Here is a 24,969-nt window from a genome sequence, read left to right as displayed (position 1 = left end):
GTAAATACTGATATGTCGTACGATGAATTTTGCACGTTGTGCCGTGACTGTTGGCAGCAAAAATATGGATTTCTAGTGATAGACAAAGATAGTGGGCTCATAAACGGACGATACAGAAAAAGATTTAACGAGTTCGCGATACCGTAACGTGACCAGTCGTTGCCGATACTTCGTTATATACGGTGTATATAACGCTCATGGAAAATCATGGAAATATCAATATCTCATAAATTATCGTGTTTTGAAATTATTTTTGCTATTGTACATAAATTGGAGAAATATAGGATTAGCATAATTTATTAAAAATTATATGTTGTCTACAATGTTCCTTCTCCTCTTAATTATACACATTGAGCGGCCGAAATTTTCCAGAAAGCATTTTCGGTTGCTAGAAACAAGCGACTCTATATATATATATATATATATATATATATATATATATATATATATATAGAGAGAGAGAGAGAGAGAGAGAGAGAGGGAGAGAAAGAGAGACTCTGAAGGATAGACTCGCTGTTTCGTTCGACGAGCCCAACTCGGAGTCTCACCGATTATAATCGGAGTTTCTATCCTTTTTTGTTTTTTCTCTGTCTCACTCTGTCGTACTTCTGTTTCAATAATTCGTTCTGCAATTCAAGAATGTGATTTCTATCGATTCTGGCATCATCGTCGATGCAGCAAGGACGCACGATTCCTTCTCTAAACAACGATCCTGATATATATTTCTATATATACAAAAATATATTATTATGGCCCTTTCGGCTGATAATATATTGTTGGTTTTACAATGGTTCAATCCATTTTTTATAGTTGAATAGCTATAATACTTCATTTGCACGCGACCGATAGGAGGAATGGCGCTTCTTACTAAGACTCGACATCCGAGTCAAAAATGTGCTGTATACAATAATTTCAGACCTTGCATAAGTAGCTGGCGATTTACAGAAAACCTCAAAGAACAATACTATGCTTACAGAAACGAGTTACCAGCTTTAGTATAACAGCAAAGAGTATTCTGAAATTTCATTTATATGCTACGTCTACTACGAGATTGCTGCTTGTCGTTCCGACATCCGAGCAGAAAGGAAGCTCAATCGAAACACACATCGCGTTCCGATCCTTGATACAAGGTGCGTCCCAAAATTTTCCGAACTTTTTCAATAGGGATAGGTCGGGTGGCGCCATCCGTGTGTTCGATTGCGCGTTTGAAAGGTACATCCCTAGCTGACTTCCAGTAAAAATTTCATGACATTTGGTTCAGTGGAAATGAAGTTATGGCGTCTCAAGTGTCAGTATGTTGTATACATCGGTACGAGAATGAACTTCGAACAAAGAGCCAATATTAAGTTTTGTTTTAAACTTGGTAAAACATTTACCGAAACCCATAATTTGATGAAACAAGTTTATGGTGATAATTGTGTAGCCCGTGCCAGTGTTTATGAGTGGTATACGCGATTCAAGAACGGTCGTGAGGACATAAATGACGACGCACATACAGGTCGCCCAAAATCGACAATTAACGAAAATTCCATCGAAGTTGTGCGTAATTTCATCAAGCATGAGCCAAAATCTTCAGTGAGATACATGGAAATGGAATTGAACATCCCCAAATCAACGATTTATCGCATTTTGACCGAACATTTGGGCCTACAAAAAGTCTGTGCACGATTTGTTCCACACAAGTTGACTGACGACCAAAAAATGCATCGAATTCAACATTCAAAGGACATTATTAAGGAAGCAAAAAAGGACCAAAACTTCCTTTATAGCATTGTTACTGGTGACGAGACGTGGCGTTTTCAATACGATCCAGAAACCAAGCGTCAAAGCGCGGAATGGAAGGCGCGAAACGACCCAAAACCCAAAAAATCGCGTTTAGAGAAGTCAAAAGTGAAGACAATGCTCATTTGTTTTTATGATTCCAAGGGTATTGTGCACAAAGAATTCGTTCCAGCAGGCCAAACAGTTAATGCTGTATTCTATGTAAGCGTTTTGAAGCATTTGGTGCACCGCATTCGTCGTATTCGGCCAGAATATCGCGAAGGAGGAAGTTGGCGCTTGTTACACGATAATGCGCCATCTCACCGTTCGACACTTGTCACTGATTTTTTGACTAAAAATCACATTTTAACAATCAACCATTCCCCGTATTCGCCTGATATGGCACCTTGTGACTTCTACCTATTCGGCAAAATGCATTTGTCCATGAAAGGAAAGCGGTATGTGGACGTAGAAGACATCCAAAGGGCTTGTACCACTATTCTGAAGGACGTGCCTTTGAACGACATAAAACACTCATTTGAAATGCTTTTAGATCGTGCCAAACGTTGTATTGAGTCCGACGGGGACTACTTTGAATAAACAATTTGAATTTGAAAAAAAAAGTAAACCGTTGTTGTTTTATTTCAAAAGTTCGGAAAATTTTGGGACGCACCTTGTATATGCATGTATAAATAATTCAGTAAATAAAGTTTAGACATGTGTTGTATATACGTACACGCACACACTCGCGCGCGCGCGCGCACACACGCATACATACGCACAGGCGTGTGTATTTATGCTATTATATATTATATATATATATATATATATATACATATATATATATATACATACATGCATACATTCATACATGCATACATATATATATACACAGTGCGACAAATATGTTCCCGGACAGGGTCTGAAAATCATAATTGAAACAACAATATGCATATTTTTTGGTTTTATTATTCAAAATATTCTCCTCTGGCTTCAATACACTTGTTACAGCGATTCAATAGTGATTCAAATGCATGTTCTAGCTCAGTTTGCGGAATTGCCTCTAGTGCCTGTGTAGAAACTGATTGGATGGTCGGAATGTCATCAAAAAAGCGTCCTTTCAATTTCAATTTCAATTTTGGGAATAATGAGAAGTCGCAGGGGGCCAAATCAGGTGAATACGGTGGATGGTTTAACATTGAGACACGATTTCGAGCCAAACATTGACGGACAATCAATGAAGTGTGACTCGGTGCATTATTATGCAACAAAGACCAATCTTCTGGATCACGATATTCGGGACGAATACGATGAATTCTGCCCATCAATCGCTTTAAACCTTCGAGATAATATGCACCAGTAATTGTTTGACCAGTTGGAACAAACTCTTTGTGGATAATACCTTTGCTATCAAAGAATGTGATGAGCATTGTTTTGATTTTTGATGGAACTTTTCGTACTTTTTTTGCTTGTGGTGAATTTTTTTACTTCCATTCCGCACTTTAACGCTTAGTTTCTGGATCATATTGAAAACACCATGTTTCATCACCCGTAACAATTGATTTTAAGAAATTTGGATTATTTTCTGCGGCTGCAACGATGTCTCTAGAATAATTGATTCTCGCTGATTTTTGATCGCTTCTTAATGTGTGTGGAACAAACTTCGCACAAACCTTCGTTTTACCCAAATCAAATTCATGTAATATGGTTCGAATCGTTTCTCTACTGATATTTAAAGCCTCCTCCATCATTTTTAGTGATGCATTGCGATCGTTTGCAACAAAATCACGTACTTTTTCGATCATTTCGAGTGTTCGAACCGAAATTGGCCGTCCTGACTTTTGTCATCTTCAAGGGTCTCTCTGCCTTCCAAAAAACGCTTATGCCACTCAAAAACAGCTGTACGATCTAGACATCGACTGCCGTAAACTTGTTGCATCGATCGGAATGTTTTTGATGCACTTTTACCAAGTTTTGCGTTAAATTTAATCACTGCTCTTTGTTCCATATTAAAATTTCTACCTCGATCAAAATCTTGTTTAACATGAACCTTTATGGTATGTGTCAACCAAATGAAACTTTGACAGATGATGGCTTCACGTCAATTTCATCTTGTAATATACAAACGAAATTTTCGGATACACCTTTTTTTTATACTAAAACTCCTACCGCGTTTCTAAATGCATAGGATTGTTCGTTTAGGTTTTCCACAATTCGCCAGCTACTTTTTATGAACGTGCAAGATCTGAAACTCTTATATGCAACACATATTGTGATGTGTTGACTACAGAAGCCGATAACAAAACTGTAAGTGTTTAATTTTCTTTCGTTTTTCGTATTCAAATGTAGCTGGCGAATTGCGTTGTTGTAGATACTTTAATCGTGGAGAAGGATTTTTCAGTCCATAAACACAGTTACGAGAAAGATGTTTTTAATATTTAATGATAAAACAGGACACTCCAGCATCCCCTTAAACCTCTTATCAAGCCGCTGCGACTTTTCATCGACAGCCTCAGCATGCGCACGACAAAGAGAGAGTCGCGCGACGAAGATGCAACATCTGCCTCTAAACGTGAGAGAAAGGAGGAAGAGGAACAAGAGAAGGAGGAGAAGAATCAAAGAGACATTCGAGCATTCCACGACTCTGCATAAATCCAATGATCGATCGCACGATCGTGCACAGCCGATAACCTCCACACCGCGTGCCAAAATCATACCGACGATAGAGTCGTTGGAGAACGTTTTCGAATCGACGGAAGACTCGCTAGCGAGGTTCAAAATCAGCTGCAAACGTCGGAAGGTCGAGAGGTGTTACGAGCTGGCTTGGGTCCGCTGAGCAAAAGTACGTCGAGGGGAATACAAGATAAAGAGAGCGATATAGATCACGTGTACGGCGTTTACTTACACAAAGATGGGCTGATGTTTGGCAATAAACGTTTTGACGTGGATGACGCTGACAACATAATTATTGACGTATGATACACCGGTACATCTGGTCTTTACGAGTTAATCTTCAAAAGAATTCCCGACGATGCCCTCTACACGGAAAACGATATGCACAAGTACAAGAGCATGCTGTTGGTGACGAACGCACACAAACACGAGTACCATTCGCAGGGTCGATTATTGAGTAACAGGAGATACAAGTACAAACATCGTACCGTTGATGTCGATCACACCCAAGAAACAGAAGAAGAAATCTAGAAAGGGATTACCTCATGCAATGACATTGAACGACAACGTGATCGATTACGAACACTGGGATGATTCCAACGAGCTGGTGGATCGTCTACGATTGCTCGACGCTTCGCACCGAGCAGGCAACAACGCTCACGACAACGAGATGCTATCGATTATCGAGGAACTTCGCGGAGCTGGTCTTATTATAAATTAAATCGTGTATCCATGAAACGATTCGGTCGAGTAACATCAGCGAGAAACAATATATTATTTTGTACCTAGTATATTACGCGTCTAATCATGAAAAAGAAATCTGAGAAAAAGAAAGAGAAAATTAGCTCCGAGAGACTCGTCGAAGAATTGCACGCTCCTGCGAGAAGAAATTTTCCGCGAAGGCGTCGAGGATACGACGATCTGTAGCAGGCTGATGTCCTTGAGATGCGCCCGTACTCAGGTTTCAATAGAGGTCACCACTACATACTCACCGATGTGTTGAGCAAATACGCGTGGGCCGTACCACTCAAGAGCAAGAATGGAAGCGAGACTAACGCTATCGCTGAGATCGTTCGAGAGAGTAGATGTCCGAAAAATTTACAAACGGATATGGGGAAAGAATTTTACAACGCCGATGTGCAGAAAATCTTGAAAAAGCACGATGTTAATCACTATTCCACGTATTTGACGTTGAAAGTGTCAGTGGTCGAGCGGTTCAATCGCACGCACAAGAACGACATGTGGAAGATGTTTACGCTCAACGGCAATTACAAGTGGGTCGACTAACTGCCTCAGATTATAACGCGCACAAGTATCGCACCATCTGCATGCGACCCGCCGAAGTAACTCCCGCGATCGCCGAAAGACTCTTAGACACGGTACAACGCGATAAAGATCGCGGGTCCTGCAAAATTCAAAATAGGCGATTCGGTACGCGTGAGCAAGTACAAGACTTTTGAGAAGAGTTACACACCAAATTGGACCACCGAGGTGTTTACAATCGTTAAGGTGCAGCGTACCAATTCTGTAACCTATTTACTCGAGGATTATCACGGAGATTCGATGAATCACACAATTCATGGATACAAAAACAATGTTATTTGATAAAATTTTGATTCATATATTTTATTTCTATATATAAAAAATATATCAATATAAGTATATAAACGTATATTTTTTATTACTTCCCATTCATCTTCGTTTTTCAGTATACAGATATAAAATACGTATATAAATGTACGATACATGAAATGAAAATAATAGTAATACATAATAAATGGTACTACATAAAATATAATAGTAATACTTAAATACAATATATGTAAAAAAATGCATCACGTGTAAATTATAATGATAATAGTACATAATAGTAACATATACATTGTATGAAAATATTTAAAAATGTAGAAAAAACATACACGAAGTACAAATTAAGATAACATACATAAAGGATAATATTTAATATTAAGTGATGTAAAAAGAAATCCATTATTTTTCCAATAGATGGCTTTAGTAATCTGTATCACGTGTAGACGAGATACAGATTTCTAAAGCCATCGGAAAAATAATGGATTTCTTTTTACTACACCTAATATATATATATATATATATATATATATATATATATATATACTGTATGAAAATATAAAAAAATGTAAAAAACATAATAGTAATAATATAAATGTTGACACACACACACACACACACACACACACACACACACGCACGTACGCACGCACGCACGCACGCACGCACGCACGCACGCACGCACGCACATATATTACAAAGGTATCCGCCAATGCCCCCATTTGTGTCCAATTTTTAGATGGAGGTAACGTCTCCGTTGAGTCCGGTACGACGTATTTTTTGTCATCATATGGATTGAGAGCGATTTTTTATTCGGATATCGTGTATACATCGTGCAGTTTAGATCGTATATTGACGACGAGTCATTCGATCTCTTCGTCAAACACCGCGTGTAATCGTCGAACATTATCATTTGCGCTACGACGTTACTCTTTATGTCTTTCGCTTTTTTAATTCTCTCTTGCTGTCCACCCTCACCGCGTACATCTTCGCTCTGAGACCAACGAATTCGGTCATTATCACACCGTTATTTTCGTCCTTCATCAGACCGGGTACTTTTTTGTTCGCGAGTACTTTTGTAATGCTGTAACGTTCTGTATATTAATGTATCAATTGATTGAACGTCATATTACATTTAAGATTACTTTCCATATTAATTTCATTTGAAATAGCATTTTATTTTTCACATTAAACTATATATGTCAAACTGTTTACTATAAAGTATAGTTACAGTAGATTAAAAGCATTAATAATTATTTATAATTAGAATAATAACATAGTAGATTAAAAGCATTAATAATTATTTTATAATTAGAATAATAACACAAGCAACAATGAAATTACACATGTCAAAATTTTGTTTGAAATGGTGAAATTAATGCAAAGTTTACAGTTTTACAAATTTTCATTTTAATTAATATAATTTCAGATAAATGAGACAGTAGCAATTCTTTACAAATTGTCCAATTATAATCTCGATGAAGACTTACGTGAACAGGTAAATAATTACAACAAAGTTTTATGTGTAATTTTACTAGCACTCAAAATTCGGACACCTACATAAATTTCATCAAATGATTATGTACAAAATTAGGACATTACATAATAATTGTATTATTCTTTTATATATTTTAAAATACTTTTACACACATTCTAACGCCATAAAGGTTAAGCTAAAAAAAGTTTTAACAATTATTTTTTATTTTATATTGAACAAAAGCGAATTTTTAAAATTATTTCATACCATTAATACATATTTCATTATTATAACATCATACTTTCATTATTATGTTTACTATCAATTTTACTATAGATTGTATACACTCACATATAAAAAAATCTGGCCACTAAGTTTTTTTCACAAAATTTTAATATTTTTGAATAGCAACTCAGTGAAAAATCATCGAAATTTTTAAAAAAGTATTTTAAAGCTTGAAATCTCTACTTTTCAGATCGATACTTCAAAAAATAGTACTACTAATATTTCATAAAGTTACACAAACATAAATAAAGATGCATAAATTCTGAAAATTTTTTATGAAATTTGCGAAGTTTCACGGCACCAATTAAAAATTGGACACAAATGAAGTTTACAGCTTTTTGAAAGAATAAACCTTTACCTTTAATTTGCTTTTTTATAGACTTCTGTACAATTTTTTTTACTGTATTATTCAACGTCGAAGCAAAAACGACCCTTTTTGTTTCAATGTTGAAGCAATAAATTTTGATTCAAATTCAATTTATTATTTACAAAGTATACATTAATATGAATATTTTACTTTGAAACTAATAAATGAGTTGATTTTGACACATATTGAAATTAAAAATAACAAAATGTCAGTAAATATAGGGTTGCTTTTAGATATCTGCGATAAAGTATCATAATTGATGTTTTAAAACAATGTTTAAAATTTACTCATCTATTTGAAATTAAAATTTATACAAGTATCCGAGAATGGCAGTATATATCAAGTATATAGTCTCAAGAATGGTAGTATATATTTAATGCTTATTAAATTATTTATTTCAATTAGGTTTTACAGTTTATATTGCAAATAAAACAGACAGAGGTAAAATTTGGCTTGGGACATTTCTGCTTTGGATACAGTTTTATCTGCTGGGTATATGTACTATTTTAAATAAAAATATAAAAGTAATAAACGTACATATATACACACACATATGTGTGCGTGCGTGCGTGCGTGCGTGCATGCGCGCGCGCGCGCGCGTATGTGTGTGTGTGTGTGTGTATGTGTAGAGAGGGACAGTAACTCTATCCCCTCAGAATATTTCCGCTGTTTTTAAATATATAATAATATATTTATTAAAGATGCATTGTATTCCATTATAAAAAATGGAGATGATTTTGAAATCTTCGAAGCGCCTGCATCCATAGATAAACCGTTAGTAGTATATTGTACCTCTTGATGCTACACAACTTTAATAAATATATCATATCATATCTCTAAAAACAGCGAAAACATTCTAAGAATAGAATTACTCCACTTTATATATACATATATAATAGAATAAATACGTACATATAAAATAAAACATATTCTAGATTTTCTTGACAATTAATTCTTTTGAATTTAACTTTTTCGCTCCTAACGTCGGCTATGTTTGGCATTCACGAAGCGATCCGTATAGACGAATGCTGGCTATTCGCGAACAAATTATTTTATAATGTCCCTTACAATAAGAGTTACGGCAAATCATCTTGTACAGCAATATACAGCCAAACGTAATCATTTTTTGTCAAATAATATATATTTAAACATAATTAGTAGTGATAGTATATTGATGTCTATAATGCCACTGGCATAAAGGGGGTAATTAAGAAACGGTTTACGAAGAAATTATAATTATTTTGTTTTGGGAATAGTTATTTGTTTTTTAAAAACGTGTCAAGGCATTGTTCAGGCGTAAAACATAATTTTAAACGTCCAAGGCTATCCACGTATATACTTTTGGTGAGGTCCCGATCAATGGTGATATTCTAATGGTGGACCGCTTTCTGAGCGGAAGGGTTAACAAATCTATTTTCATTAAGTATAATGATAGTGTACTTTCTTTCAAATGTATTCTGCAGTTTTGTCCGCTACAATAATTCTTAGGACAGAAGTATGTAACAGACCTTCTATTCTCGCAGTAATGCATGAAAAATTTTGTTTAATTATAGTTTGATATAAACAAGACGCTCGCGCATATATAATTAAATACATTTTATTTAAATCAAAATCTCGGCATAACAATCAGAAATTCCGGTTGTTATGACAAGAGTCGAGATTTTACAACTAGAAGTAGAACTATATTATAAGTATTATATTATTTATTACATTATAAGGATTTGTTTAATATTTTTCAGTTTGGTATGAAAACTTATGCTGAGATATATTTATGATTACAATTAATTATTTTAATCTCAGCGCACTCTAGTAGTGCAATTATTGTGTCAGTCGATGCAAATCGGTCAAATATGCTATATTGTTTTATGTCGTCGTATTGTTTCCTGTAGTGAATTGGAACAAAATAGTATGTATCATACTGAAAAAAACCTCCTCTTTCCATCAATATAATTTTGAGAAAAATGCATAGAAATTTGAAAGTTATAGCAATAACATTAATTTGAATTTCTCTGTGTTGTCTACATATTACAATTCTTTGTAAGTACTTCATAGATTATGAGTGCTCAAATTATCCATTTATCCTTGTTTACATTTCGATGAACAACACCGAAAAATAATACATCATGCATGGAACGAAATGCCACAATAATTAACAAAAAGACATATTTGATCAATAAGATATTCTGTGAGTACAGTTAACAAGAAAAATTTATTCAATTAACGACTAATTCTAGTATATTTAAGAAGATACAATTATAAATGCCGTTTTAAAATACAATAAAAATGATATTATTACATAGTACCATAATCAAAAAATTAAAAATGCGAGATTATATGAAAGCGTTGAAAATATATGTATGGTAACATAAATTTTATCAAACCAATCATTACTGTAATGTCGATAAATGGAATGAAATATTAACAATAAATAAATTGTATTTACTTTTAATTGATAATTTGCGATTATAAAACTTATTAAAATTTATATAATAAAATTTAACAAATTTACCTTTACCTTGTGATACGCTGGTTAGCATCCAATACAAAGAAGAATAATCTTTTTAATGGAAAGCGAACTTAATACTGATGTCACGTAAAATTCATAATATCTATCCGCAAAGAATAGTTAAACTATCCGTAAAATTCCAATAGTTTATTTACAGGAGAGTGTGAATTCCAAATTTTTTAGACCGCTTATTACAATAGTGATTATTTGGCAGGATATTAATTAGAGTTATCATTTTTATCATATCTTTAATTTAAAATTCGCGTGTAAGAAAATATATATTTTAACATACAGGATGTTCAAAAAGTCCCGGACCGGGTGAATAACTTGAAAAAAAAATTTTTTTTGAAAAAACGCCGAAACACGTGAAACGATTTTTCAAAAAATCTATCTTTTGAGAGGGGTTGCGACCCCCCGCCCCCAATGGGACACGTGGGGCACGAGGGGGGTCGAAAATATTAAATAGCAACATAGGTTAAGTGGGGGCTCATTTGAAAGGTCTTTTCGAGGCGAATCCAAAACACTACACATAGAGGGCGCTATGTTCACTTTTGGGGGGAAATTTCAATTTTGAAGATTTTTGACACAGAAACATTAAAAAAATTTAGTGTTTCGATAATCACCGGAACACGTGAAACGATTTTTCAAAAAACTTATCTTTTGAGAGGGGTTACGACCCCCCGCCCCCAATGTCGCAACCCCTCTCAAAAGATAAATTTTTTGAAAAATCGTTTCACGTGTTTCGGCGTTTTTTCAAAAAAATTTTTTTTTTCAAGTTATTCACCCGGTCCGGGACTTTTTGAACACCCTGTATATAACTGTACACCGCGAATACGAGTGAGATGCAAGCGCGCGCGCGCTCTCGCATTTTCTAGAAAGTTCGATCAGCTATTACTGTTGTCAGCGGCGTGTGTGTCATAAAATAAGTTTTTTCTACTTGAAATAACAAAATGATAAAACCGGTAAAGGTCGTAATCGTGCTAGAAGGGAATTTTGAAGATTCATTTTATATACAAAATTTAACGATCATTTCTTATGCGAATTAAGAATTTTAGCTTTCCATCATACATGCGACGCCGCATAATGGTTTTTATAATCTCAAACATAACACATTGCTAAAAATCATCTTTTATAAAAAATAAATGGATAGCACAATTTTCTTGTGGAATAGAAGTTACGAAGAGATATTTATATTTAATAATAAAATACATGTGTTATTATAATTTTTTATATGTTTAGGGTACTTTTTTATATATATAGTAACAAAAATGTTTCGGGTACTAATCGCTCGAGATGATTCAAATCCGAGAATAGTAGTATTTTAAAGAATTATTTTTATAAAAATATGAAAAGAAAGAGCATAAAGAACCACAGCACAAGATGTAGTTAGTGATATTTAATTATTCTTGCATTACGAATTACAATAAAAACATTAAACGTTTCGACCACAATCTGGCCATCTTCAGTAAAATTAATAATATTCTTAAGACGCAGAGTTACATCAAGTTGGAATAAAATTCAACCGTGTGTTATAATTGTAAAAATCGTGTTTGCATCAATGCAACGCTGCTTCGTATAATAATATTAGAACATCAGAAGTCATATAGTGAAAAGTGTAGAACGAGAATTTCCAGATTCTAATTTACAATAATTTATTTTATTATTAATATCTTTTAAAACGGAGTAAAGACATAAGAAACATTACCTGTTTTACAGCAAAATAAATTGATGAATTTCAAGTATAATCATTGCACAGATAGTTTCTCGTGACACTATGTGTTGTTATTGATCGTATCACATATTTTTCCGCTATTTATATCCATGAGTCAAAAAGTTTAGAAAGCTCTAGAATTATTTATTAAGTGCGAGAGAGATCTTTCTTTAGAAGAGGAAGATAAACATCAGGCAAACCTTCAGTATCACTTTGTTTATTGATCCCACTTATTTGGTTTTTCTGAAATTCTTTGTTTCATCAATGATTGTTTTGTATCTAAAATTTTAATGTTATCCCAATCAAACTCATGCATTTCATTCACACGGTGACGTGAAACAATTGATATCTCAGAAGTAGATTTCTTAATATCAGTCTTGTGTTCTTTAATACGAATTTTTAATTTTCTCTTAGTTTGGCCAACATACGACGATTCGCAATTCAAACAATTAATTTTATAAACTATCCCACAATGGTCATACTTAAGCAAGGGATCTTTTCCTGTTTTTATAATTGTATTTAATTTATTCATCGGTTTATAAGCTATATTAAAACTGTGAATAAATGCAATTTTTTTGAATTTTTCAGAAACCTTGCTTAAGTATGATATCGCGAAAAATTTTTTCTTGTTGGAATCATATTCATTATTATTTACTTCGCGATTTTTTTCTGGATTAGTTCTATTTTCCAAAGTTTTTATTCTATTATTAATCGTCGAAAATACGAATTTGAGAGGATAACCATTATTGAGAAGAGTGTGAATTAATTCCGAAATGTTCTTTTCATGGATGGAATTTAGGATGGAACAACATTAAAATTCTATCAAGCTGCCCAATGATTACTCCTTTTTTATGTGCTAATGGATGATTCGAAAAATAATTTAAATATCTCCCTGAATTGGTAGGTTTTTTATACATATCAAAGATGATGCTTCCTTCTTGAATCATTAATTTAACGTCCAAAAAATTAATACCGTTTTCATCGCCAAAATCAAAGTCTGTCGTGGTATGAATTAAATGAATCTAGAACCTCTTCAACCCTTTCCTCATGTACAGCTACACAATGTCATCGACATATCGCAAATAAAACGGAGAGATGATATTATTTGTAGTGAAAATTTCTTGTTCTAAATCTTGTAAGACTATATTCGCTAGTATAGGCGATAGAGGAGAGCCATTGGCATGCCAAAAATCTGCTTAAATATTTTTTTATTAAATCTGAAAAACGTGGAGTTAATTATGATCATAACTGCTTTAACAAACTCATATAAAGGAATCGAAGTCTTATTTTCAATCCAGTTCCATCTACATTCAATGCTTTTTAATACTAAATCCGTAGGAACGTTAGTGTACATGGAGATCACGTCAAATGATATGATATTAAAATTTCTTTCGATTACCTTTCCATTAAGTTTGTCAACCAAATCATAACTATTTTTTACATAACTAAAATTATTATTATTACTATTATCGATAATTTCTTTTAAGAAGGTCGCCAGTGGATAAAAGGCGCTGTTAATGCAATTAACAATTAATCTTAGTGGATGACCTTCTTTATGAATTTTTGGCAGTCCGTAAGATCTCAGAAGTTCGCTATCAGATACATATAATTTTTTGTATATGCTTGGGTCAATGTTCCCCTTGTTTTTCCAATTTCTTAATAAGTTTCTAATTTCTAAATTTATTTTATTAGTAGGATCTTTATCTATTACCTTATATGTCGTCTGATCATTAAGAATTTCATACATTTTCTCCCGATAATTTTCACTATTCATGATTACCGTGGTGTTTCCTTTGTCCGCTTTCGTGATTAAAATCTCAGGATTCTCTGAGATGAATCGTTTAACCTCTCTTACACCTTCCTGTATAATTTTGTTTTCAGCCGATTTCGTATCACAATTATTAATTGACTTGAGGATGTGGAATGTCTCATTTCTGACCGATTTACAAATTTTCTCGTCAGTTTTAAACAAATTAAGTTCGACGTGTTTAATGAACTCACGTGTAATTCGTTCTTTATTGGTTAATTTATTATATAAATTAAAATGTTGACCCAATTGTAAAACTATTTTAGCTTTATTTGGAATTGTTGAGAAGGGATCGCGACGCAGGGAAGACTCGAACTGTTATTGTTTTTATTATGCATACAAAAGATGAACATCCCGGTGGTAGAAACGCCATCTGTGGTCAGCGATAGCGTATCGTTAAAACGATTTCTCAATACTTCCCCTCGATACGCGATCGAACTAAAGGAGAACTATTACTCATGTTTCTCCGAGACCAATCAAACTCCGGCACTTACCGTGCTTAGGTCTCGATAATCCTTTCGTTAGGACGTCTGCAGCCATTTCTTCCGTTGAGACGTGACGCAGCTGAAAGGATCCGTTATTTATAGCTTCATGAACAAAATGGTGTCGTATGTCGATATGTTTTGTCCTAGCGTGGAAGACTGGATTCTCGGCTAGTTTCAGCGCTCCTTGATTGTCACTGAAAACGATGACCTCTGGGGTGTCCTCTGAATTGAGAAATTTCAGCAGTCCTTTTAGATGAATGGCTTCTTTAGAGGCTTCGGTGAGAGCCATATATTCGGCTTCTGTCGAAGATAAAGCCACTGTCCTTTGCTTCCTCGACTCCCAGGATACAGCACCTCCGTTGTACATGAATATATATCCGGTGTACGACCGTCTGTCTGTGAGGCAGTTTCCCCAGTCAGAATCTGAGAAACCGATGATTGAGTTTTCGCCACATCCGTAGGTAATCCCGATGTCCGGTGTCCCTCTCAAGTAACGTAAAACACGTTTTGCAGCGGTCCAGTGTTCTTGTCTGTAGTTGGTTAGGAACTGGCTCAGGAAACTCACGGCATGTGCAATATCGGGCCTCGTTGCAGTGGCCAAATACATCAAAGCACCCACCAGTTCACGGTAGGGCAACTTGGCATATTTCTTCTCCATGGCGCCCTCAGGGTGAGTCAGTTTAACTCCAATGTCCATAGGCGTTGACACAGATTTCGAGTCGGCCATCCCGAATTTTTTTAGGATGTCTAAGATGTAACCTTTTTGGCGAATCGATATACCTCCGTTGTCTCGATTGAACTCCAGTCCTATGCAGTATCCAATCTCACCTTGATCCTTGATATCGAACTTCTGAGCCAAAAATTGTTTGAAGTTACGGATCTCCTTGATGCTGTCGGAGACGATCATGATGTCGTCGACATATACGGCAATTAAAAGTATGATTCCTCCTCGATTTACTCGGAATATACAAGGATCGGCGTCAGCAGGAATGCCTCCGTATTCCTTGATGGCTTTACTAATTTTATTGTTCCAGCTTCGTGCAGCTTGGCGCAGTCTGTAAAGGGATTTTTTTAGGCGACATACCATGTCGCCAGTCCTGATCTGGTCTAGCATCTTCTTGACCTTATCTTTGATTCTTCTTGATGTCATGCCAGATTGAACCACTTGCTGCATGATTTCTTCAAGAAATTCCGGTAGCTCCATGAAGATTTCTTCGTCAAGGTCTCCATTCAAATAGGCTGTCGTCACATCTATCTGATGCATCGACATCTGATGTTTCGCCGCCACCGCGGTTAGAGCACGAATCGAATTCAAACGCGCTACTGGTGCAAATGTTTCGTGAAAGTCCACTCCTGGCTTTTGGGAGAAACCTTTTGCGACCAACCGAGCTTTGCGTCGTTCAATGACTCCGTTCGCGTCGTACTTATTTCTTAAGACGAATCTGCTTCCAATCACGTCGCGGTTTGTCGGTCTTTGTTCAAGTTCCCACGTGTTATTTTTGACGATAGAGATCACTTCTTCTGCCATGGCGCGGATCCATTCATCCGCATCAGAACAATCCATGGCCTGACGTATGGGGATCTCCACGGAGAAGGCGTGTTCCATTTCTTCGCTGGCGGTGCGAGCTTCATGATACCTTTTGAGTGGTCTTCCCCTCAGTCCAGTGCGTACTATGGTAGGCCTGCCTCGGCCCCTTTTTGCCTGCGAGTCTCTCTGTGCAACGACGTCCCGCTCATTCGCCGTCGATTGCCTGTCCTCGAAGTTTTTCTCTGTCTCGTCTTCGTTCGAAACCTCTACGGTTTCGTTAACTATTGGTGGGGGCGTTAGCTCGATGTCCATTTCATGTGATCCGTCTATTGGATTGTCGGCCTGCTTCTCACTGAACGTTTCCGGCATAGATTCAATGTAGGTAGAATTTTTTGCGTTATTCTCCATGAATTTGACATCTCTTGATATCACGACTTTCTTTTCTTCCGGTAGCCAGACTCTGTAGGCTCTTGACGTATCAGAGTAGCCGATGAATACTCCTCTCGTAGATCGAGGTTCGAGCTTCCCCTTGCCAGGTGTCCTATCCAGGACATAGACTTCGCATCCGAAGTCTCTGAGATGGCTGACGTTCGGTGTGCGTCCTCTCCATTTTTCGTACGGTGTCCTCCCCTTCAGACTACTTGTGGGGCACCGATTTCGCAAATAGTTTGCTGTGTTGATGGCCTCGCCCCAAAATGATGTGGCTAATCCAGATTGTGTCAGAAGGCACCTCGCCATCTCCACTAATGTGCGATTTTTCCTTTCCGCTGTTCCATTCTGTTCCGGGTTGTAGGGTGCAGTGAGTCGCCGCTGAATTCCGTTCGCTTTCAGAAATTCATTGAACTCCGTATTCACGTATTCCAGACCGTTATCCGTTTGAAGATATTTTATCTTCTTTCCGGTAGAATTTTATGCGAAGGCCTTGAATTCTACGAAGCAATTGAATACGTCGCTCTTCCTTTTGATCATCCTCACGTGACACCACTTCGAATTGTCGTCTATGAAGGTCACGAAATACCGGACCCCGCCGTTCGTTTCCACGCGCATGGGTCCGCAAACGTCTGAATAAATGATCTCCAACAATTCTGTTCTTCTATTTAAGTTCTTCGGGAAAGGAATCCTAGTCATTTTTGCTCGGGTGCAGATTTCACATTCGAGCGGTCCATGGAATTTATCCAAGCGCAGTCCTCGCACTCTATTCTCGCGATCGCACTTCACTAAGTCTTTCAGATTCAGATGTCCTAGGCGCCGATGCCATTTCACAATCTCAGAATCCGTTGATATTCCGGTTTGAATCTTGCGGTGTAAAGTCAGTCTACACTCCGATCGCGTATTTCCCTCGAGATAATAAAGTCCGTCGATACGTTTTGCGACGAATTTCGTATTTCCGTCTTCGTCTATTATAGATGCGGAGTTTCTGTTAAATGTTACACTATATCCCTTTTCGGTTATTTTACCGACTGAAAGCAAATTTGTGCGCAAGTCGGGGACGTGGAGTGTGTCGCTTAGCACCACGTTTGTTTCACGTCCGTCTGAATTCGCTACAATATTCACGACTCCTTTCGCATTGATTTTTGTAGAGGCATTGCTCGCTAAGTTGAGTTGTCCGATTTCGCACGCCCTCATCTCAGTGAATTCATGGGCGTCTTTGCATATGTGCGACGTGCAGCCGCTGTCGAGGCACCATAGTTCATTGCGAATTGGTTAACGCGTGCGTCGACTTATTATTCTCGCTGCGGTTCGCTACAGTCGCGCCTTCGGCGTCCTTCGGGAAACTTCGGATACTGTCGTCGAGTGGCCCCGCTCGCTGCGATCTGCATTCTCCGTCTTCGGCGATCGCTCGGGAAACTTCGCCTTCGGTTATCTTCGCGAGTCTTCGGCGCGCCTCGTGCGCTTCGTCCGTTTCGAGCGGCTTCGTCGCGAGTGTCGTAAAGAATCCTATATCTTCGGCCGTTTTGGCTAATTGTTTGTCTCGATACCAGCAGTCGGCCGCCTTGTGCCCAATTTTTCCGCAACTGTCGCATTTAAGTTTAGATTTTTCTTTGTCCTCGTTTTTCGATGTCCTTCTTTTTGTTCTTCCAATTTTTATTTGCGTAAGGCTTGATCGCCATAGCATTTTGCACAAGAACGTTGTCCTTTTTTCGGGCGTCGCTCTCTTCAATTATTTTAATTCGTAGTGCTTCCGGTGTAGGTAATTCATCGCGCGACTCGATGGCACATCGGAAGTTTTCATATTGCGACGGTAGACTGTATAATAATAAAATCGCGAGCAGATCGGGATTTATGATCACTTCCATTTCGGTCAGTTTATCCACTGCGTCGAAGAATGTACGAATATGTTCGCGCACGTCTTCCCCGTCCGCCATTTTTTGTAATGCGAGACGTTTCAGCAGCGTTGCTTTTCGGGCAGGACCCTTGGATTGATATATCCCTTCCAATCTCAGCCAAATTTCTCGAGATGATGTGCAGCCTTTGATCTGCTTCAATTCGCTCGGGTGAATTGAAAGGATGAGATCTGACATTGCCTTATTATCGTTGTCGTCCCATTCTGCACGAGCTTGGGCAGATATCCCATCGTCGCCGGCAACTAGTTCCGTTTTCACGTCGGTTCCATTCACATATTTCCATGCGTTGTTCTTCACCAATATTGCTTGCATCTGCATTTTCCAGGTGTCGTAATTGTCTTTATTGAGCGTTTCAATACGGCTCACAGCGGACACATTCATTGTGAGTGTCGTTTTCTTTGATGCACTTGATCACTGAGAATCTCACTCACTTTTTCACTTTAATACGAACACTTATTGCGAATCGTTGCCTGGGCCCATAACCTGTTGAGAAGGGATCGCGACGCAGGGAAGACTCGAACTGTTATTGTTTTTATTATGCATACAAAAGATGAACATCCCGGTGGTAGAAACGCCATCTGTGGTCAGCGATAGCGTATCGTTAAAACGATTTCTCAATAGGAATGTCAACCTTATTCAGATTAATGAGCCATTTCTCGTTGGTATTTGAGATATCAAATTTTGTATTGAAGCTGCCAGGATCGATCTTAATATATTGTAAACCGAATACGTTTTATTTGATATCATTTTATTAAAAACGTTTTTTGTAATCAAGGGTGCATTAGAGGTATCACCATTCATCTCACAATCCGATCGTTGTATAATGTTGTAATTATAATGTTGTATTCGTAATATTAGATAATTCTCTAGAAATATGTTTCCTACGCAGGTTAATTATTTTCCTATTAATTCTATTGTATTCTTGCCGCCATAAAATGTCAAAATTAAATTCTTGTCTTCGGAAGAAGGAATTAGCAATATTGATAGATTTTTTTAAATTATTTTTATACTGAACAATTTATTATATGTTAAAAATTTAATAATTTCCTGTTTTTCAGTTTATTTAAGAAATTTTAATCATTAATTCCGCTATATATACATACCTATTTGACTTACCTCGAATCTTTGTATTCATATATTTTTAATTAAATTCATGTATTTGCTATAACAATGTTAAAAGAATATGAAGCATTTTAACAAATATATTATTTAAATCGATAAAAATCAAAATTTACAATATTAAATACAATCTCATACATGCATGTATTTTATTATAAAAAAGTATGTGTGTGTGTGTGTGTGTGTGTGTGTGTGTGTGTGTGTGTGTGTGTGTGTGTGAAAGTGATCATAAAAGATAAACAAATTATTTATACAAAATTTGAATTTATTTATTTAACAATTTCGATTTGAATAAATAATCATTATATCTATATTTGAGGAGCAGGATTTCAAATTTTGTCTTTTGTAATTTTCAAAAAAATGAGAAAGAAAGAAACTCCGCATACAAGAAAAATATGCACTTTACGAAAAATAATATGCCAACCAGTAAGATGTGAAATATTGAATAAAATTGCTAAACAATTGTTAAAAATTTTAGACAAATGCATTTTCGTCTCTATAAGTTAAAAAACATAATTCGCTCTTCAAAATGTCTATGTTTTTCAGCATATAAACGAAAAAATGCTTCCTGAACATTTCAGAGTAGCTATTATGAGTCTTCTGTACATTTTTGAACACTGTCGTGTCTAACTAAAAAAATAAAATTTTGACAAAATACATTCGAATTCTGCTTTTCATTTATCATATAATATTAAAGTTTTATCGTCATTAAGACAGTGGTGTTATTGGCCTGCATTATTATAATAAGAGAACATTTATTAAAGATAAGAAAGCGATGAAATAAATGTTCAAACATTTTTAACTATTGTAATATGAGTTAACACTAGAGATGAAAATAATTTTTTACAATAATTTACTCGGTAATTTACGATAAATTAGTCATTAATTTATGGAGGCTAGTAAAACGATAATTTAAAAAATTATAAAGCTAAAGTAATTTGATTTAAAAGTATTTAGTCATTAAATTAAAAAGTTGAAAAATACTTTATTTAATTTAAATTTTCATTTCGATACTATTATACATAATTACATATTGATAGAATAATTAAGAAACTATATAGGTACATAATAACTAGAGAAACTTCAAATAAATTTTTTATTAAAATTTTTAAAACAAAAAGTGACAGATACAGTAGTCCTTAAGAAGTTAATTATATTTTTCATACCTTCTAAACTTATAGTCTACATAGTAAGTAGAAAAACTTTAAATAATTTTTTTAATTTTGAAAACAAAAAGTGTGACAAGTACATAATCTTATATTATATTTTTCATACCTTATAAATTTATTATAATATTTTTATTTGCTTGCTATTTTAAATTTTAGCGACTTTCAGGTTTTTATTAGAGAGTAAAAACAAAAATAATATAACATTACTTTAAATCCGAAGCGCCACTACGGTCTAAGTATTAAGATATTGAACTAATATATATATTTTTCAAACGAATGAATTAATTTCAGAAATGATAATTACGTGTCGATATGGTTGTCGACATTAACGCAATTGATCTGAAATGTTAATAATCCCCTCAAAAATTACAGTTTTTTTAAAATTAATTTGGGGAATTTTGGGAGGATTATTAACATTTCAGATCAATTGCGTTAATGTCGACAACCATATCGACACGTAATTATCATTTCTGAAATTAATTCATTCGTTTGAAAAATATATATATTAGTTCAACATCTTAATACTTAGTGGCGCTTCGGATTTAAAGTAATGTTATTTAACATAAACGGTCTTGTTTCCTATCTTATTGTTTATAAACGCGTGCTGAAATAATGCGTTACTCTCGATACATATCGGTTATTGCGAAGAATTATTGCTAAGGTCTCGGTAGTCTAAAGGCTCAGGACGCTCGCACGGAATGCAAGAGATCCGGGTTCGACTCCCGGCCGAGGCAATATTTTTTCGCAATAAGTTTATTACAGTTTTTTAAGATTAATTTAGGGAATTTTGGGGGGATTATTAACATTTCAGATCAATTGCGTTAATGTCGACAACTATATCGACACGTAATTATCATTTCTGAAATTAATTCATTCGTTTGAAAAATATATATATTAGTTCAACATCTTAATACTTAGACCGTAGTGGCGCTTCGGATTTAAAGTAATGTTATTTAACATAAACGGTCTTGTTTCCTATCTTATTGTTTAAAAATATAATCACATATATCAAATAAAAATATATTAATTATATTTATATTAATTAACAACTGAGCTTTGTTCCGATTAAATTATACCATATTGAAAAAGATCATGTAATTTGAAAAATCATAAGATATTAAAAATAATTTTATCATATGATTTTAATTTTATAGTTATTAAATTTTAAATTTTAAATAAATTAAATAATTAATTAATTAAATGATAGAAAAAGAAGAAATAAATATACCTAATTTTAAAATTTTATATAAGAACGAAAATGCAGTCTATTTACTACATACAGAACTAAATACTATTTGTGCATAAAATTATAAGAAACAAATTTTATCAAAATTATTAATAAATTACCATTTTACCACAATTTTACAATAAGTAATTGTAAGATTGAATTTTACGGTATTTTTGGATCTCATAATTAACACAGAAAGTTGATATGTATATACTTTAATTGTGTCATCTTAATCTGTATATATATATATATATATTATATATATATATTTACACATATATATATATATATTAGGTATTGGAATTAATTCGTAGCGTTTTTTAATGAAAGAATGTTATTTATTTCACATGAGCATTAAAAAATACATTAATGAAAGTACTTCCCATCACTTGTAAAACGCTACGAATTAATTCCAACACCTAATATATACATACTGTGCGAGAGCGAACCAGAGCGAGAGCGCTGACGTGAAATTTTTAAAGTGATGCGGCGTTTGTCTTACTGTCTTTCTCGCTAGTTCAAATCCGGCTCGAAGGACCAGAAAATGTGCGAGAATGCACCGCGCGGAAAGATTCGAGTGAGAGAACGGCACAAGGTTGATATGATGCACGACAGTAAAGAGAACTGCGTTTCTTTTAATTTAACAAAAGAATTTTCTTTAATATAATCAGTTACAGAGTCAAAAAATATAATTAATTAAATATTAGATTAACAAAATATCAAATGCGGTCACCTTTTCCAAAATTGTATTTGGAATCGCGGTGATGGAAAATCTCGGCGATTTTCTCGGAAAGATTCGTTTATAGCGGCTTCACTAAGCGGTTAGCACGGCGATTTTACGAAGCGGTATAGTGGCGAGACTGTGATTTTAAGAACTCGAAGAACTTTTAGAAGTAAGAACTCTAAGAAGTCTAAGAACTCTAAGCGGTGTAAACGGTATAAGCGGTGTAAACTATTTAAGCAATCTGCCCAATCTGCCCTGAGGACCGGCGAGATCGAAGCATTTATTGCTTCCGGTCCGGGCTTTCTTCTTGGGAGAAATCCAATTAAATTTTGCCACAATCGTAATTATCATGTGGCATTGGTTGTACAAAATTGATTGGCGCTTTCGATTCTTTTCTAGCGACGTTCAACGTAACAGTCATGCGCGACAGAAAATCCGTACGCGGGATTGGTGACAGCACGTGACGTATTCGTCGGAGCGCGGCGCTCGCGTGCGCGAATCGAATTTTTCTAGAACTTTCGATGTTCCGTTGCCGGTGCCTGTTTGCGTGTACCGAATTGTTTTGAAAAGACTAAAGAACAATGAATCTCTGACTTTGACGAGGCTTAATGTCAGGCTCGAGATGAGATCACGAGCTCGCCTTGTGCGTGCGTTCAATAACAATTACTGTCGGTCGACCGAAAGAATTCTTACCTTTTTTTTTCGAATTACCGATCTCGAACACATACATATTATATATATATATATATATATATACACATTATATATATATATATATATACATATATATATTATATATTAGGTATTGGAATTAATTCGTAGCGTTTTTTAATGAAAGAATGTTATTTATTTCACATGAGCATTAAAAAATACATTAATGAAAGTACTTCCCATCACTTGTAAAACGCTACGAATTAATTCCAACACCTAATATATATATTTTTTTTTAACTTACAAAAATTTCGATCCTTGGTTCGGATTCTCTTCACTATGTAAATTCCGTCACAAGTAATCATCTACAATATGTAATAAAACGTACTAGATGAATCACTTCGATTTATTATTTCGTGTTTTAAATTTTGACTAAGTGATTATAATGATAGATTTAAATTTATTTAGCGTATTGATTGCTTTATCTCTACCAATTTGCAAGTGACTTGCTCTCGATGGAAGATTTTTTGCTGCTATATTCGCTGAGAATGACTCCAAAGTGAGTAAAGATAATCAGATAATAATCATATTAATAGATAATTAGATAATAATCATATTAATAATCATCTTTATTTATTTTGTTGAATGTTTCATAATACCATATCTGATTATTATCTGCATCTCCTAAATATTCGCTCTTACATTTGTGTTTGATTCTCATTAGTCCTTTCCTGAATTTTATTATATTGATTAAGAATAAAAAATAAAAAATAATAATAAAATTAAATTTAACGTTTTATGTTCACACTACTAAATTATATTTATTAGAATAATTGTAGGGTCGACCGAGTTAGCACAGTTTTCACAATTTCGGCATTAAATTTTTTTAAACAATGAATTATTATAATTAATATATTATTATAATTAATATATATCAATATAGAGAGAACCTTTCTCTATATTTTTATATCATTAATGACTCTATACACTGTATAGTTTCTTTGCAATAAAATGTGGTCATGCTGCATTGCAATTAATTGCCCCGATATGTGGAGTAAATTGATACATATAATATCACAATAATAAATTGCCTCTACGATAAATCCTACATTAAATTATCAAAAACGTAATAGAAAAGTAATAGGAATAAAAATGAGATAGTAGATACATACTTCTTAATAAAAATTGTATCTTTAACAGTTATTTTGTAATGATTAAATAGCAAAATGTTGTTATAGAAAAATAAGTAATAATATATTATTTCAATTTTATCTTCTTTTGATATATTAGGTGCGCAACTAAATTCTCGCTGTTATTTTGATGCATTTTCATCAAAACCTAATAGAAATATTAAATATAAATTTTGTCAGAGTTAAATTATAACTGAATGTTCACATGTGCGGTATAGCGAGTTATCCTAATCTTTTCTTATGAGCCAACGTACCCTACACACATGATCATCTTATTATAATAAATTACCATTGTTACTCAAAATAACGTATTGTTTACTACAAAAAACTTTTCTTTTAACTAATAATACATCACT

The 24,969-nt window shown here is 34.6% G+C and overlaps 1 long non-coding RNA gene across 1 annotated transcript in view; it reads right to left on the bottom strand.

Moving 5' to 3' along the window:
• Positions 1–2,710: 2,710 nt before the first annotated feature.
• Positions 2,711–24,969, bottom strand: part of LOC147908421 (uncharacterized) — a 39,852-nt gene continuing 17,593 nt past the window's right edge. Inside the window, exon 2 of the long non-coding RNA XR_015546405.1 lies at positions 2,711–4,237. This is a non-coding gene — a long non-coding RNA (uncharacterized LOC147908421). The remainder of the gene's footprint in view (positions 4,238–24,969) is intronic.

Source organism: Acromyrmex echinatior, chromosome 10, assembly GCF_024713525.1.
Source record: "Acromyrmex echinatior isolate Ae372 chromosome 10, ASM2471352v2, whole genome shotgun sequence".
Classification (NCBI taxonomy): Eukaryota; Metazoa; Arthropoda; class Insecta; order Hymenoptera; family Formicidae; genus Acromyrmex; species Acromyrmex echinatior.
Note: the sequence above shows the minus strand (reverse complement) of the source record. Positions and strands in the feature narration are given on the sequence as shown.